Below are 16,369 nucleotides of genomic sequence, written 5' to 3' on the forward strand. Positions count from 1 at the left end.
CCCTTGATGGGGAAATCACCTCCTTTCCCCCGCCTCATTTCAGAATTGTGTGCTAGTTGCAAGACAGTGTTCAGGGGTTCATGGGTACTGCCTACTCCCAGCTGCCTCTCTGTCTTCTTCATGTAAATTGCAAGTCACGAGGAGGCACCATTGCCAATATGCTCCGCCCACCTAACCAAGAAACCTAGTTTGAGCTTGTCTGCCTGTGTTGTTGCAGGGGCAGAGTCTTCTTTGCCCAAAAGGTGGCAGGAGAGCCTCACTTCAAACGATAGAATCAACTGCTTAAGTAGAAACCAGCATGGTAGTTACTGTCATAAAGTGCAGCTCTAACAGAAGGTGTGCCTGAGACGCCCCTTCCAGTAATACACAGAATTTTGATTGAGGGCCCAGCCGATGGGTTGGTGGATTTCTCCTCACATGCCACAGCAGCTTCCAAAGATAGTGGTCTGAGGAGCTGGCTCTGCAAGCAGAGCAAGATTTAAGGGAAGAAAATACACCTGTCAGAAGTGGGATTTGAACCCACGCCTCCATGAAGAGACCAGAAGGCTCAGCTTCACTGAAGATCAAGCTCTCTTGAGTCTGGCGCCTTAGACCACTCGGCCATCCTGACAGCCAAAACCGTGTGCAGGTCGGACTCTTCAGTCTGCACTTGTTGATTTTGCCGCTTGCAATGTTCCTATCAAAGTCACAGCTTTAAAGGCCCCACAATATAACATGGCCAAGAAAAAAAAAAAAAAACAGAACAAGAAACAATGCACATGCACGACCACCGAGGGATGCAGATAACTTTTTAGCGTCCTGCAATAGTAAAGCACGTTTTACACAGGTCACAAGTTTTTAAAGGTCATTTCTGTCTAAGTGTGCATTGAGAGAGACTGAGGTTTTAGGGAGCAAACACAAAAGCTGCTGCTGCTAAGTGTTTCTGCCCGGTCTCAAACCGGGGACTTTTCGCGTGTGAGGCGAACGTGATAACCACTACACTACAGAAACAAGCTTGCTGATTTGACTGAAGGAGCACAGTTCCCCTCATATGTTTGCACGATTTCCTCTATACTTTATCAGCAGTTGCTCGGAATGCGAGGGGTAAGTGTGAAAATTGCAGCGGTGTCGGCCAGCATGCATACACTCAGACGTCCTGAAAAATCCCATAGCTGCGGGCAGAGACAGACAAATATCTGATGCCTAAATGCCAGGAAGGAGAGCCTGTGAAATCATCACACAGGGCGCACTGAGAGCAAGCAGGAAGGAAGCCAAGGCATTGTAATCCATTTTTCGCCTGAGGCAAAAAATATGTTTTGCGCAACAATGCTTCGAGTAAAATGAGAAATGTTGAGGGGTTGTGTATTTTGAGCAGGATTTGATTGTTTTCCGCTAAAATGGGCTCGTCCGGGATTTGAACCCGGGACCTCTCGCACCCTAAGCGAGAATCATACCCCTAGACCAACGAGCCTGGGCACAGAAATGCAACGGCTCCGACCCTGCTCGGAGGATTGGTGACAGAGAGTGGGAGACTACATCCCAAAGCAAGAAACTGCACATGGTGCTCTCTTTTGCAGTACGACTAGAGTCATTTGCATGGTCTTCATCGAACATGACATAAAAAGCCTCTATCCTTTAGACATTTTGGCCCAGATTTACAAGAAAATGACTAAGCGCGACGCTGTGCCAAATTTGCAAGCCCCACGTGCCGTCATTTTCAAAATGCAGGAAAGCGCCGTATTTAGTAGAATACAGCGCACCCCTGTGCTTCCCCCTGCGCCAGCTCTAAATTAGCTGCTGAGCGCCAACGCAGCCGTTCTTGCACCATGGTACAAGGATGACTGCGTTGAGGGGGAAATTGTTTTTGTGCAGGAAGGGACACCTTCCTGCCCAAAAAAAAAATCTTCAATGGTGATTTGCTCTTACTTCTATGTGTGCTGCAGAATGCATCACACATAGCAAGAGCAAAAACAAGGAGAAATGAAAACATTTCTCCTCAGTGCGCCACTCTAACGACACCCCTGGGATGGCGTTGGATTTTGGCGCTGACGCAGATTTACGCCAACTCCTAAATCTGGAGCAGCATCAAAATGCTATGGTGTTGCTGTGGCACACTCCCAACAACACCCATTGCACGCCCCTTCCAGGGAACGCGCTGCGTGCTAAGGGGCCGTATTTACAAGGTGGTGTTAAGCCACAAAAAGTGGCTGAACGCCATCTTGTAAATACCGCGCAGTGCATAGTGCCACCGGGGCGTCACTAAAAGTGATGCTCCGGTGGCGATAGGGCCTTGTAAGTCTGGCACTTTATTTGCTCAAGGTGTGTGTTCTTGGTGAGGGCAGGAAAGCTATTTTCGCTCTCGTACCTTCCTTCCTTGGCTGGCTTGAATGCTGTAGGCTCAGGCTTCATTGCAAAGGTCAAACAGTGAGCAACTGACTGCCGTAAGCTGGCGCAACTCCTCTTGGTGAGCTGTGACAGATGCCCCAGGAGCGTAGTACCTCACGATGGTGAGGGATAGACACAGTCTCTTTTATCTCAGCTTGCCTGTCAGGTGAGGCAGGAAATGCAAATACTGTGAAAAAGCCCAGCGACTCGAACCAGGGACCTTTCGCATGTGAGGTGCGCATGATAACCACTACACTACACAAGCAGACACACTTGCCGGCTTGCTTCATGTGGCTATGCATTGTACTGGAACCACCACACTATGGAAACAGACACACCTGCTTGCTTTATGTGGCTATGCATTGGACTGGGATGCAAGGATGAGGGCCAATGTTCATGACGCTCAAAGCTGAGCCTTCCGGAACACAATCTCTTCCCTTGGAAGAAAGGAACTGGGATCACTTTCATTCCAAGAGGTGATTTCAGAACTGGACCCGAAATTACCATGGAGAAGCACTGTGCATTTAATGTTCCTACGAGCACTGCTGCTCCAGCACAGTAAAGCAGTTGCAAAGAAATCTCGCATACCTTCATGATGCTGAACCGTCTCGACGCCAGTATAAAGCATGTATTGCATTGCAACATGACATCTTACAAGAGTGAAAAGCAGAAATACTCCTGTTTAAAACACAGACTGAACCTCTAAAGGTAGGGGTTTGTCTGGGATTTGAACCGAGGTCCTCTCACACCCGAAGCGAGAATCATACCCCTATACCAACTAGACTGCCGCTGCATAGTCATTTGAAACATCTTCTGAAGCGTCTTTCAGAAAAGCAGGGCCATTTGGAGGCTCTCTCTCTCTAAGCGTGCCATAGCAATTGATGTTTTCTGTCAAGGATTTTTTGTTTGTCTCTAGCAAGGCAAGAGGTAGTCAAAATGCCCTGTGCCAGTGAGCTGAACTAGGGGACTGATGTGAAAAGCAGACCCTTTCTGGTAGTTGTAACCCGCTGCTAGTCATGGACCCTTGCACCTTAGATTTCCCAACCAGAAGCACTGAAGGGCCTGCTAGCTCTTGAGCCAGAGGAGCATGCCTCTTGGATTCAAGCACACTTGCTCGGTCAGCGCTCGATCAGGCGAGATTTATATTAGTGGCTCATAGGCCTGAAACACTCACCTGGGAGACGCAGGGTGGCTGATTTCCCGGAATGGCCCTTGATGGGGAAATCACCTCCTTTCCCCCGCCTCATTTCAGAATTGTGTGCTAGTCGCAAGACAGTGTTCAGGGGTTCATGGGTACTGCCTACTCCCAGCTGCCTCTCTGTCTTCTTCATGTAAATTGCAAGTCACGAGGAGGCACCATTGCCAATATGCTCCGCCCACCTAACCAAGAAACCTAGTTTGAGCTTGTCTGCCTGTGTTGTTGCAGGGGCAGAGTCTTCTTTGCCCAAAAGGTGGCAGGAGAGCCTCACTTCAAACGATAGAATCAACTGCTTAAGTAGAAACCAGCATGGTAGTTACTGTCATAAAGTGCAGCTCTAACAGAAGGTGTGCCTGAGACGCCCCTTCCAGTAATACACAGAATTTTGATTGAGGGCCCAGCCGATGGGTTGGTGGATTTCTCCTCACATGCCACAGCAGCTTCCAAAGATAGTGGTGTGAGGAGCTGGCTCTGCAAGCAGAGCAAGATTTAAGGGAAGAAAATACACCTGTCAGAAGTGGGATTTGAACCCACGCCTCCATGAAGAGACCAGAAGGCTCAGCTTCACTGAAGATCAAGCTCTCTTGAGTCTGGCGCCTTAGACCACTCGGCCATCCTGACAGCCAAAACAGTGTGCAGGTCGGACTCTTCAGTCTGCACTTGTTGATTTTGCCGCTTGCAATGTTCCTATCAAAGTCACAGCTTTAAAGGCCCCACAATATAACATGGCCAAGAAAAAAAAAAAAAAACAGAACAAGAAACAATGCACATGCACGACCACCGAGGGATGCAGATAACTTTTTAGCGTCCTGCAATAGTAAAGCACGTTTTACACAGGTCACAAGTTTTTAAAGGTCATTTCTGTCTAAGTGTGCATTGAGAGAGACTGAGGTTTTAGGGAGCAAACACAAAAGCTGCTGCTGCCAAGTGTTTCTGCCCGGTCTCAAACCGGGGACTTTTCGCGTGTGAGGCGAACGTGATAACCACTACACTACAGAAACAAGCTTGCTGATTTGACTGAAGGAGCACAGTTCCCCTCATATGTTTGCACGATTTCCTCTATACTTTATCAGCAGTTGCTCGGAATGCGAGGGGTAAGTGTGAAAATTGCAGCGGTGTCGGCCAGCATGCATACACTCAGACGTCCTGAAAAATCCCATAGCTGCGGGCAGAGACAGACAAATATCTGATGCCTAAATGCCAGGAAGGAGAGCCTGTGAAATCATCACACAGGGCGCACTGAGAGCAAGCAGGAAGGAAGCCAAGGCATTGTAATCCATTTTTCGCCTGAGGCAAAAAATATGTTTTGCGCAACAATGCTTCGAGTAAAATGAGAAATGTTGAGGGGTTGTGTATTTTGAGCAGGATTTGATTGTTTTCCGCTAAAATGGGCTCGTCCGGGATTTGAACCCGGGACCTCTCGCACCCTAAGCGAGAATCATACCCCTAGACCAACGAGCCTGGGCACAGAAATGCAACGGCTCCGACCCTGCTCGGAGGATTGGTGACAGAGAGTGGGAGACTACATCCCAAAGCAAGAAACTGCACATGGTGCTCTCTTTTGCAGTACGACTAGAGTCATTTGCATGGTCTTCATCGAACATGACATAAAAAGCCTCTATCCTTTAGACATTTTGGCCCAGATTTACAAGAAAATGACTAAGCGCGACGCTGTGCCAAATTTGCAAGCCCCACGTGCCGTCATTTTCAAAATGCAGGAAAGCGCCGTATTTAGTAGAATACAGCGCACCCCTGTGCTTCCCCCTGCGCCAGCTCTAAATTAGCTGCTGAGCGCCAACGCAGCCGTTCTTGCACCATGGTACAAGGATGACTGCGTTGAGGGGGAAATTGTTTTTGTGCAGGAAGGGAAACCTTCCTGCCCAAAAAAAAATCTTCAATGGTGATTTGCTCTTACTTCTATGTGTGCTGCAGAATGCATCACACATAGAAAGAGCAAAAACAAGGAGAAATGAAAACATTTCTCCTCAGTGCGCCACTCTAACGACACCCCTGGGATGGCGTTGGATTTTGGCGCTGACGCAGATTTACGCCAACTCCTAAATCTGGAGCAGCATCAAAATGCTATGGTGTTGCTGTGGCACACTCCCAACAACACCCATTGCACGCCCCTTCCAGGGAACGCGCTGCGTGCTAAGGGGCCGTATTTACAAGGTGGTGTTAAGCCACAAAAAGTGGCTGAACGCCATCTTGTAAATACCGCGCAGTGCATAGTGCCACCGGGGCGTCACTAAAAGTGATGCTCCGGTGGCGATAGGGCCTTGTAAGTCTGGCACTTTATTTGCTCAAGGTGTGTGTTCTTGGTGAGGGCAGGAAAGCTATTTTCGCTCTCGTACCTTCCTTCCTTGGCTGGCTTGAATGCTGTAGGCTCAGGCTTCATTGCAAAGGTCAAACAGTGAGCAACTGACTGCCGTAAGCTGGCGCAACTCCTCTTGGTGAGCTGTGACAGATGCCCCAGGAGCGTAGTACCTCACGATGGTGAGGGATAGACACAGTCTCTTTTATCTCAGCTTGCCTGTCAGGTGAGGCAGGAAATGCAAATACTGTGAAAAAGCCCAGCGACTCGAACCAGGGACCTTTCGCATGTGAGGTGCGCATGATAACCACTACACTACACAAGCAGACACACTTGCCGGCTTGCTTCATGTGGCTATGCATTGTACTGGAACCACCACACTATGGAAACAGACACACCTGCTTGCTTTATGTGGCTATGCATTGGACTGGGATGCAAGGATGAGGGCCAATGTTCATGACGCTCAAAGCTGAGCCTTCCGGAACACAATCTCTTCCCTTGGAAGAAAGGAACTGGGATCACTTTCATTCCAAGAGGTGATTTCAGAACTGGACCCGAAATTACCATGGAGAAGCACTGTGCATTTAATGTTCCTACGAGCACTGCTGCTCCAGCACAGAAAAGCAGTTGCAAAGAAATCTCGCATACCTTCATGATGCTGAACCGTCTCGACGCCAGTATAAAGCATGTATTGCATTGCAACATGACATCTTACAAGAGTGAAAAGCAGAAATACTCCTGTTTAAAACACAGACTGAACCTATAAAGGTAGGGGTTTGTCTGGGATTTGAACCGAGGTCCTCTCACACCCGAAGCGAGAATCATACCCCTATACCAACTAGACTGCCGCTGCATAGTCATTTGAAACATCTTCTGAAGCGTCTTTCAGAAAAGCAGGGCCATTTGGAGGCTCTCTCTCTCTAAGCGTGCCATAGCAATTGATGTTTTCTGTCAAGGATTTTTTGTTTGTCTCTAGCAAGGCAAGAGGTAGTCAAAATGCCCTGTGCCAGTGAGCTGAACTAGGGGACTGATGTGAAAAGCAGACCCTTTCTGGTAGTTGTAACCCGCTGCTAGTCATGGACCCTTGCACCTTAGATTTCCCAACCAGAAGCACTGAAGGGCCTGCTAGCTCTTGAGCCAGAGGAGCATGCCTCTTGGATTCAAGCACACTTGCTCGGTCAGCGCTCGATCAGGCTCGATCAGGCGAGATTTATATTAGTGGCTCATAGGCCTGAAACACTCACCTGGGAGACGCAGGGTGGCTGATTTCCCGGAATGGCCCTTGATGGGGAAATCACCTCCTTTCCCCCGCCTCATTTCAGAATTGTGTGCTAGTCGCAAGACAGTGTTCAGGGGTTCATGGGTACTGCCTACTCCCAGCTGCCTCTCTGTCTTCTTCATGTAAATTGCAAGTCACGAGGAGGCACCATTGCCAATATGCTCCGCCCACCTAACCAAGAAACCTAGTTTGAGCTTGTCTGCCTGTGTTGTTGCAGGGGCAGAGTCTTCTTTGCCCAAAAGGTGGCAGGAGAGCCTCACTTCAAACGATAGAATCAACTGCTTAAGTAGAAACCAGCATGGTAGTTACTGTCATAAAGTACAGCTCTAACAGAAGGTGTGCCTGAGACGCCCCTTCCAGTAATACACAGAATTTTGATTGAGGGCCCAGCCGATGGGTTGGTGGATTTCTCCTCACATGCCACAGCAGCTTCCAAAGATAGTGGTCTGAGGAGCTGGCTCTGCAAGCAGAGCAAGATTTAAGGGAAGAAAATACACCTGTCAGAAGTGGGATTTGAACCCACGCCTCCATGAAGAGACCAGAAGGCTCAGCTTCACTGAAGATCAAGCTCTCTTGAGTCTGGCGCCTTAGACCACTCGGCCATCCTGACAGCCAAAACAGTGTGCAGGTCGGACTCTTCAGTCTGCACTTGTTGATTTTGCCGCTTGCAATGTTCCTATCAAAGTCACAGCTTTAAAGGCCCCACAATATAACATGGCCAAGAAAAAAAAAAAAATACAGAACAAGAAACAATGCACATGCACGACCACCGAGGGATGCAGATAACTTTTTAGCGTCCTGCAATAGTAAAGCACGTTTTACACAGGTCACAAGTTTTTAAAGGTCATTTCTGTCTAAGTGTGCATTGAGAGAGACTGAGGTTTTAGGGAGCAAACACAAAAGCTGCTGCTGCCAAGTGTTTCTGCCCGGTCTCAAACCGGGGACTTTTCGCGTGTGAGGCGAACGTGATAACCACTACACTACAGAAACAAGCTTGCTGATTTGACTGAAGGAGCACAGTTCCCCTCATATGTTTGCACGATTTCCTCTATACTTTATCAGCAGTTGCTCGGAATGCGAGGGGTAAGTGTGAAAATTGCAGCGGTGTCGGCCAGCATGCATACACTCAGACGTCCTGAAAAATCCCATAGCTGCGGGCAGAGACAGACAAATATCTGATGCCTAAATGCCAGGAAGGAGAGCCTGTGAAATCATCACACAGGGCGCACTGAGAGCAAGCAGGAAGGAAGCCAAGGCATTGTAATCCATTTTTCGCCTGAGGCAAAAAATATGTTTTGCGCAACAATGCTTCGAGTAAAATGAGAAATGTTGAGGGGTTGTGTATTTTGAGCAGGATTTGATTGTTTTCCGCTAAAATGGGCTCGTCCGGGATTTGAACCCGGGACCTCTCGCACCCTAAGCGAGAATCATACCCCTAGACCAACGAGCCTGGGCACAGAAATGCAACGGCTCCGACCCTGCTCGGAGGATTGGTGACAGAGAGTGGGAGACTACATCCCAAAGCAAGAAACTGCACATGGTGCTCTCTTTTGCAGTACGACTAGAGTCATTTGCATGGTCTTCATCGAACATGACATAAAAAGCCTCTATCCTTTAGACATTTTGGCCCAGATTTACAAGAAAATGACTAAGCGCGACGCTGTGCCAAATTTGCAAGCCCCACGTGCCGTCATTTTCAAAATGCAGGAAAGCGCCGTATTTAGTAGAATACAGCGCACCCCTGTGCTTCCCCCTGCGCCAGCTCTAAATTAGCTGCTGAGCGCCAACGCAGCCGTTCTTGCACCATGGTACAAGGATGACTGCGTTGAGGGGGAAATTGTTTTTGTGCAGGAAGGGAAACCTTCCTGCCCCCAAAAAAAATCTTCAATGGTGATTTGCTCTTACTTCTATGTGTGCTGCAGAATGCATCACACATAGAAAGAGCAAAAACAAGGAGAAATGAAAACATTTCTCCTCAGTGCGCCACTCTAATGACACCCCTGGGATGGCGTTGGATTTTGGCGCTGACGCAGATTTACGCCAACTCCTAAATCTGGAGCAGCATCAAAATGCTATGGTGTTGCTGTGGCACACTCCCAACAACACCCATTGCACGCCCCTTCCAGGGAACGCGCTGCGTGCTAAGGGGCCGTATTTACAAGGTGGTGTTAAGCCACAAAAAGTGGCTGAACGCCATCTTGTAAATACCGCGCAGTGCATAGTGCCACCGGAGGCGTCACTAAAAGTGATGCTCCGGTGGCGATAGGGCCTTGTAAGTCTGGCACTTTATTTGCTCAAGGTGTGTGTTCTTGGTGAGGGCAGGAAAGCTATTTTCGCTCTCGTACCTTCCTTCCTTGGCTGGCTTGAATGCTGTAGGCTCAGGCTTCATTGCAAAGGTCAAACAGTGAGCAACTGACTGCCGTAAGCTGGCGCAACTCCTCTTGGTGAGCTGTGACAGATGCCCCAGGAGCGTAGTACCTCACGATGGTGAGGGATAGACACAGTCTCTTTTATCTCAGCTTGCCTGTCAGGTGAGGCAGGAAATGCAAATACTGTGAAAAAGCCCAGCGACTCGAACCAGGGACCTTTCGCATGTGAGGTGCGCATGATAACCACTACACTACACAAGCAGACACACTTGCCGGCTTGCTTCATGTGGCTATGCATTGTACTGGAACCACCACACTATGGAAACAGACACACCTGCTTGCTTTATGTGGCTATGCATTGGACTGGGATGCAAGGATGAGGGCCAATGTTCATGACGCTCAAAGCTGAGCCTTCCGGAACACAATCTCTTCCCTTGGAAGAAAGGAACTGGGATCACTTTCATTCCAAGAGGTGATTTCAGAACTGGACCCGAAATTACCATGGAGAAGCACTGTGCATTTAATGTTCCTACGAGCACTGCTGCTCCAGCACAGAAAAGCAGTTGCAAAGAAATCTCGCATACCTTCATGATGCTGAACCGTCTCGACGCCAGTATAAAGCATGTATTGCATTGCAACATGACATCTTACAAGAGTGAAAAGCAGAAATACTCCTGTTTAAAACACAGACTGAACCTCTAAAGGTAGGGGTTTGTCTGGGATTTGAACCGAGGTCCTCTCACACCCGAAGCGAGAATCATACCCCTATACCAACTAGACTGCCGCTGCATAGTCATTTGAAACATCTTCTGAAGCGTCTTTCAGAAAAGCAGGGCCATTTGGAGGCTCTCTCTCTCTAAGCGTGCCATAGCAATTGATGTTTTCTGTCAAGGATTTTTTGTTTGTCTCTAGCAAGGCAAGAGGTAGTCAAAATGCCCTGTGCCAGTGAGCTGAACTAGGGGACTGATGTGAAAAGCAGACCCTTTCTGGTAGTTGTAACCCGCTGCTAGTCATGGACCCTTGCACCTTAGATTTCCCAACCAGAAGCACTGAAGGGCCTGCTAGCTCTTGAGCCAGAGGAGCATGCCTCTTGGATTCAAGCACACTTGCTCGGTCAGCGCTCGATCAGGCGAGATTTATATTAGTGGCTCATAGGCCTGAAACACTCACCTGGGAGACGCAGGGTGGCTGATTTCCCGGAATGGCCCTTGATGGGGAAATCACCTCCTTTCCCCCGCCTCATTTCAGAATTGTGTGCTAGTCGCAAGACAGTGTTCAGGGGTTCATGGGTACTGCCTACTCCCAGCTGCCTCTCTGTCTTCTTCATGTAAATTGCAAGTCACGAGGAGGCACCATTGCCAATATGCTCCGCCCACCTAACCAAGAAACCTAGTTTGAGCTTGTCTGCCTGTGTTGTTGCAGGGGCAGAGTCTTCTTTGCCCAAAAGGTGGCAGGAGAGCCACACTTCAAACGATAGAATCAACTGCTTAAGTAGAAACCAGCATGGTAGTTACTGTCATAAAGTGCAGCTCTAACAGAAGGTGTGCCTGAGACGCCCCTTCCAGTAATACACAGAATTTTGATTGAGGGCCCAGCCGATGGGTTGGTGGATTTCTCCTCACATGCCACAGCAGCTTCCAAAGATAGTGGTGTGAGGAGCTGGCTCTGCAAGCAGAGCAAGATTTAAGGGAAGAAAATACACCTGTCAGAAGTGGGATTTGAACCCACGCCTCCATGAAGAGACCAGAAGGCTCAGCTTCACTGAAGATCAAGCTCTCTTGAGTCTGGCGCCTTAGACCACTCGGCCATCCTGACAGCCAAAACAGTGTGCAGGTCGGACTCTTCAGTCTGCACTTGTTGATTTTGCCGCTTGCAATGTTCCTATCAAAGTCACAGCTTTAAAGGCCCCACAATATAACATGGCCAAGAAAAAAAAAAAAAAACAGAACAAGAAACAATGCACATGCACGACCACCGAGGGATGCAGATAACTTTTTAGCGTCCTGCAATAGTAAAGCACGTTTTACACAGGTCACAAGTTTTTAAAGGTCATTTCTGTCTAAGTGTGCATTGAGAGAGACTGAGGTTTTAGGGAGCAAACACAAAAGCTGCTGCTGCCAAGTGTTTCTGCCCGGTCTCAAACCGGGGACTTTTCGCGTGTGAGGCGAACGTGATAACCACTACACTACAGAAACAAGCTTGCTGATTTGACTGAAGGAGCACAGTTCCCCTCATATGTTTGCACGATTTCCTCTATACTTTATCAGCAGTTGCTCGGAATGCGAGGGGTAAGTGTGAAAATTGCAGCGGTGTCGGCCAGCATGCATACACTCAGACGTCCTGAAAAATCCCATAGCTGCGGGCAGAGACAGACAAATATCTGATGCCTAAATGCCAGGAAGGAGAGCCTGTGAAATCATCACACAGGGCGCACTGAGAGCAAGCAGGAAGGAAGCCAAGGCATTGTAATCCATTTTTCGCCTGAGGCAAAAAATATGTTTTGCGCAACAATGCTTCGAGTAAAATGAGAAATGTTGAGGGGTTGTGTATTTTGAGCAGGATTTGATTGTTTTCCGCTAAAATGGGCTCGTCCGGGATTTGAACCCGGGACCTCTCGCACCCTAAGCGAGAATCATACCCCTAGACCAACGAGCCTGGGCACAGAAATGCAACGGCTCCGACCCTGCTCGGAGGATTGGTGACAGAGAGTGGGAGACTACATCCCAAAGCAAGAAACTGCACATGGTGCTCTCTTTTGCAGTACGACTAGAGTCATTTGCATGGTCTTCATCGAACATGACATAAAAAGCCTCTATCCTTTAGACATTTTGGCCCAGATTTACAAGAAAATGACTAAGCGCGACGCTGTGCCAAATTTGCAAGCCCCACGTGCCGTCATTTTCAAAATGCAGGAAAGCGCCGTATTTAGTAGAATACAGCGCACCCCTGTGCTTCCCCCTGCGCCAGCTCTAAATTAGCTGCTGAGCGCCAACGCAGCCGTTCTTGCACCATGGTACAAGGATGACTGCGTTGAGGGGGAAATTGTTTTTGTGCAGGAAGGGAAACCTTCCTGCCCCAAAAAAAAATCTTCAATGGTGATTTGCTCTTACTTCTATGTGTGCTGCAGAATGCATCACACATAGAAAGAGCAAAAACAAGGAGAAATGAAAACATTTCTCCTCAGTGCGCCACTCTAACGACACCCCTGGGATGGCGTTGGATTTTGGCGCTGACGCAGATTTACGCCAACTCCTAAATCTGGAGCAGCATCAAAATGCTATGGTGTTGCTGTGGCACACTCCCAACAACACCCATTGCACGCCCCTTCCAGGGAACGCGCTGCGTGCTAAGGGGCCGTATTTACAAGGTGGTGTTAAGCCACAAAAAGTGGCTGAACGCCATCTTGTAAATACCGCGCAGTGCATAGTGCCACCGGGGCGTCACTAAAAGTGATGCTCCGGTGGCGATAGGGCCTTGTAAGTCTGGCACTTTATTTGCTCAAGGTGTGTGTTCTTGGTGAGGGCAGGAAAGCTATTTTCGCTCTCGTACCTTCCTTCCTTGGCTGGCTTGAATGCTGTAGGCTCAGGCTTCATTGCAAAGGTCAAACAGTGAGCAACTGACTGCCGTAAGCTGGCGCAACTCCTCTTGGTGAGCTGTGACAGATGCCCCAGGAGCGTAGTACCTCACGATGGTGAGGGATAGACACAGTCTCTTTTATCTCAGCTTGCCTGTCAGGTGAGGCAGGAAATGCAAATACTGTGAAAAAGCCCAGCGACTCGAACCAGGGACCTTTCGCATGTGAGGTGCGCATGATAACCACTACACTACACAAGCAGACACACTTGCCGGCTTGCTTCATGTGGCTATGCATTGTACTGGAACCACCACACTATGGAAACAGACACACCTGCTTGCTTTATGTGGCTATGCATTGGACTGGGATGCAAGGATGAGGGCCAATGTTCATGACGCTCAAAGCTGAGCCTTCCGGAACACAATCTCTTCCCTTGGAAGAAAGGAACTGGGATCACTTTCATTCCAAGAGGTGATTTCAGAACTGGACCCGAAATTACCATGGAGAAGCACTGTGCATTTAATGTTCCTACGAGCACTGCTGCTCCAGCACAGAAAAGCAGTTGCAAAGAAATCTCGCATACCTTCATGATGCTGAACCGTCTCGACGCCAGTATAAAGCATGTATTGCATTGCAACATGACATCTTACAAGAGTGAAAAGCAGAAATACTCCTGTTTAAAACACAGACTGAACCTCTAAAGGTAGGGGTTTGTCTGGGATTTGAACCGAGGTCCTCTCACACCCGAAGCGAGAATCATACCCCTATACCAACTAGACTGCCGCTGCATAGTCATTTGAAACATCTTCTGAAGCGTCTTTCAGAAAAGCAGGGCCATTTGGAGGCTCTCTCTCTCTAAGCGTGCCATAGCAATTGATGTTTTCTGTCAAGGATTTTTTGTTTGTCTCTAGCAAGGCAAGAGGTAGTCAAAATGCCCTGTGCCAGTGAGCTGAACTAGGGGACTGATGTGAAAAGCAGACCCTTTCTGGTAGTTGTAACCCGCTGCTAGTCATGGACCCTTGCACCTTAGATTTCCCAACCAGAAGCACTGAAGGGCCTGCTAGCTCTTGAGCCAGAGGAGCATGCCTCTTGGATTCAAGCACACTTGCTCGGTCAGCGCTCGATCAGGCTCGATCAGGCGAGATTTATATTAGTGGCTCATAGGCCTGAAACACTCACCTGGGAGACGCAGGGTGGCTGATTTCCCGGAATGGCCCTTGATGGGGAAATCACCTCCTTTCCCCCGCCTCATTTCAGAATTGTGTGCTAGTCGCAAGACAGTGTTCAGGGGTTCATGGGTACTGCCTACTCCCAGCTGCCTCTCTGTCTTCTTCATGTAAATTGCAAGTCACGAGGAGGCACCATTGCCAATATGCTCCGCCCACCTAACCAAGAAACCTAGTTTGAGCTTGTCTGCCTGTGTTGTTGCAGGGGCAGAGTCTTCTTTGCCCAAAAGGTGGCAGGAGAGCCTCACTTCAAACGATAGAATCAACTGCTTAAGTAGAAACCAGCATGGTAGTTACTGTCATAAAGTACAGCTCTAACAGAAGGTGTGCCTGAGACGCCCCTTCCAGTAATACACAGAATTTTGATTGAGGGCCCAGCCGATGGGTTGGTGGATTTCTCCTCACATGCCACAGCAGCTTCCAAAGATAGTGGTCTGAGGAGCTGGCTCTGCAAGCAGAGCAAGATTTAAGGGAAGAAAATACACCTGTCAGAAGTGGGATTTGAACCCACGCCTCCATGAAGAGACCAGAAGGCTCAGCTTCACTGAAGATCAAGCTCTCTTGAGTCTGGCGCCTTAGACCACTCGGCCATCCTGACAGCCGAAACAGTGTGCAGGTCGGACTCTTCAGTCTGCACTTGTTGATTTTGCCGCTTGCAATGTTCCTATCAAAGTCACAGCTTTAAAGGCCCCACAATATAACATGGCCAAGAAAAAAAAAAAAAAACAGAACAAGAAACAATGCACATGCACGACCACCGAGGGATGCAGATAACTTTTTAGCGTCCTGCAATAGTAAAGCACGTTTTACACAGGTCACAAGTTTTTAAAGGTCATTTCTGTCTAAGTGTGCATTGAGAGAGACTGAGGTTTTAGGGAGCAAACACAAAAGCTGCTGCTGCCAAGTGTTTCTGCCCGGTCTCAAACCGGGGACTTTTCGCGTGTGAGGCGAACGTGATAACCACTACACTACAGAAACAAGCTTGCTGATTTGACTGAAGGAGCACAGTTCCCCTCATATGTTTGCACGATTTCCTCTATACTTTATCAGCAGTTGCTCGGAATGCGAGGGGTAAGTGTGAAAATTGCAGCGGTGTCGGCCAGCATGCATACACTCAGACGTCCTGAAAAATCCCATAGCTGCGGGCAGAGACAGACAAATATCTGATGCCTAAATGCCAGGAAGGAGAGCCTGTGAAATCATCACACAGGGCGCACTGAGAGCAAGCAGGAAGGAAGCCAAGGCATTGTAATCCATTTTTCGCCTGAGGCAAAAAATATGTTTTGCGCAACAATGCTTCGAGTAAAATGAGAAATGTTGAGGGGTTGTGTATTTTGAGCAGGATTTGATTGTTTTCCGCTAAAATGGGCTCGTCCGGGATTTGAACCCGGGACCTCTCGCACCCTAAGCGAGAATCATACCCCTAGACCAACAAGCCTGGGCACAGAAATGCAACGGCTCCGACCCTGCTCGGAGGATTGGTGACAGAGAGTGGGAGACTACATCCCAAAGCAAGAAACTGCACATGGTGCTCTCTTTTGCAGTACGACTAGAGTCATTTGCATGGTCTTCATCGAACATGACATGAAAAGCCTCTATCCTTTAGACATTTTGGCCCAGATTTACAAGAAAATGACTAAGCGCGACGCTGTGCCAAATTTGCAAGCCCCACGTGCCGTCATTTTCAAAATGCAGGAAAGCGCCGTATTTAGTAGAATACAGCGCACCCCTGTGCTTCCCCCTGCGCCAGCTCTAAATTAGCTGCTGAGCGCCAACGCAGCCGTTCTTGCACCATGGTACAAGGATGACTGCGTTGAGGGGGAAATTGTTTTTGTGCAGGAAGGGACACCTTCCTGCCCAAAAAAAAAATCTTCAATGGTGATTTGCTCTTACTTCTATGTGTGCTGCAGAATGCATCACACATAGCAAGAGCAAAAACAAGGAGAAATGAAAACATTTCTCCTCAGTGCGCCACTCTAACGACACCCCTGGGATGGCGTTGGATTTTGGCGCTGACGCAGATTTACGCCAACTCCTAAATCTGG

General features: G+C 48.6%; 5 non-coding genes across 5 annotated transcripts; all 5 read right to left on the minus strand.

The window, feature by feature from the left end:
• Positions 1 to 1,378: 1,378 nt before the first annotated feature.
• Positions 1,379 to 1,450, minus strand: TRNAP-AGG (transfer RNA proline (anticodon AGG)). Its single transcript has one exon. It is a non-coding gene; the product is annotated as a tRNA-Pro (tRNA).
• A 3,501-nt stretch (positions 1,451 to 4,951) lies between these two features.
• Positions 4,952 to 5,023, minus strand: TRNAP-AGG (transfer RNA proline (anticodon AGG)). Its single transcript has one exon. It is a non-coding gene; the product is annotated as a tRNA-Pro (tRNA).
• A 3,510-nt stretch (positions 5,024 to 8,533) lies between these two features.
• On the minus strand, positions 8,534 to 8,605 carry TRNAP-AGG (transfer RNA proline (anticodon AGG)). The gene has a single exon. It is a non-coding gene; the product is annotated as a tRNA-Pro (tRNA).
• Positions 8,606 to 12,107: 3,502 nt separating this feature from the next.
• On the minus strand, positions 12,108 to 12,179 carry TRNAP-AGG (transfer RNA proline (anticodon AGG)). The gene has a single exon. It is a non-coding gene; the product is annotated as a tRNA-Pro (tRNA).
• A 3,511-nt stretch (positions 12,180 to 15,690) lies between these two features.
• On the minus strand, positions 15,691 to 15,762 carry TRNAP-AGG (transfer RNA proline (anticodon AGG)). Its single transcript has one exon. It is a non-coding gene; the product is annotated as a tRNA-Pro (tRNA).
• Positions 15,763 to 16,369: the final 607 nt, after the last annotated feature.

Source organism: Pleurodeles waltl, unplaced genomic scaffold (genome assembly GCF_031143425.1).
Source record: "Pleurodeles waltl isolate 20211129_DDA unplaced genomic scaffold, aPleWal1.hap1.20221129 scaffold_72, whole genome shotgun sequence".
Taxonomy (NCBI): domain Eukaryota; kingdom Metazoa; phylum Chordata; class Amphibia; order Caudata; family Salamandridae; genus Pleurodeles; species Pleurodeles waltl.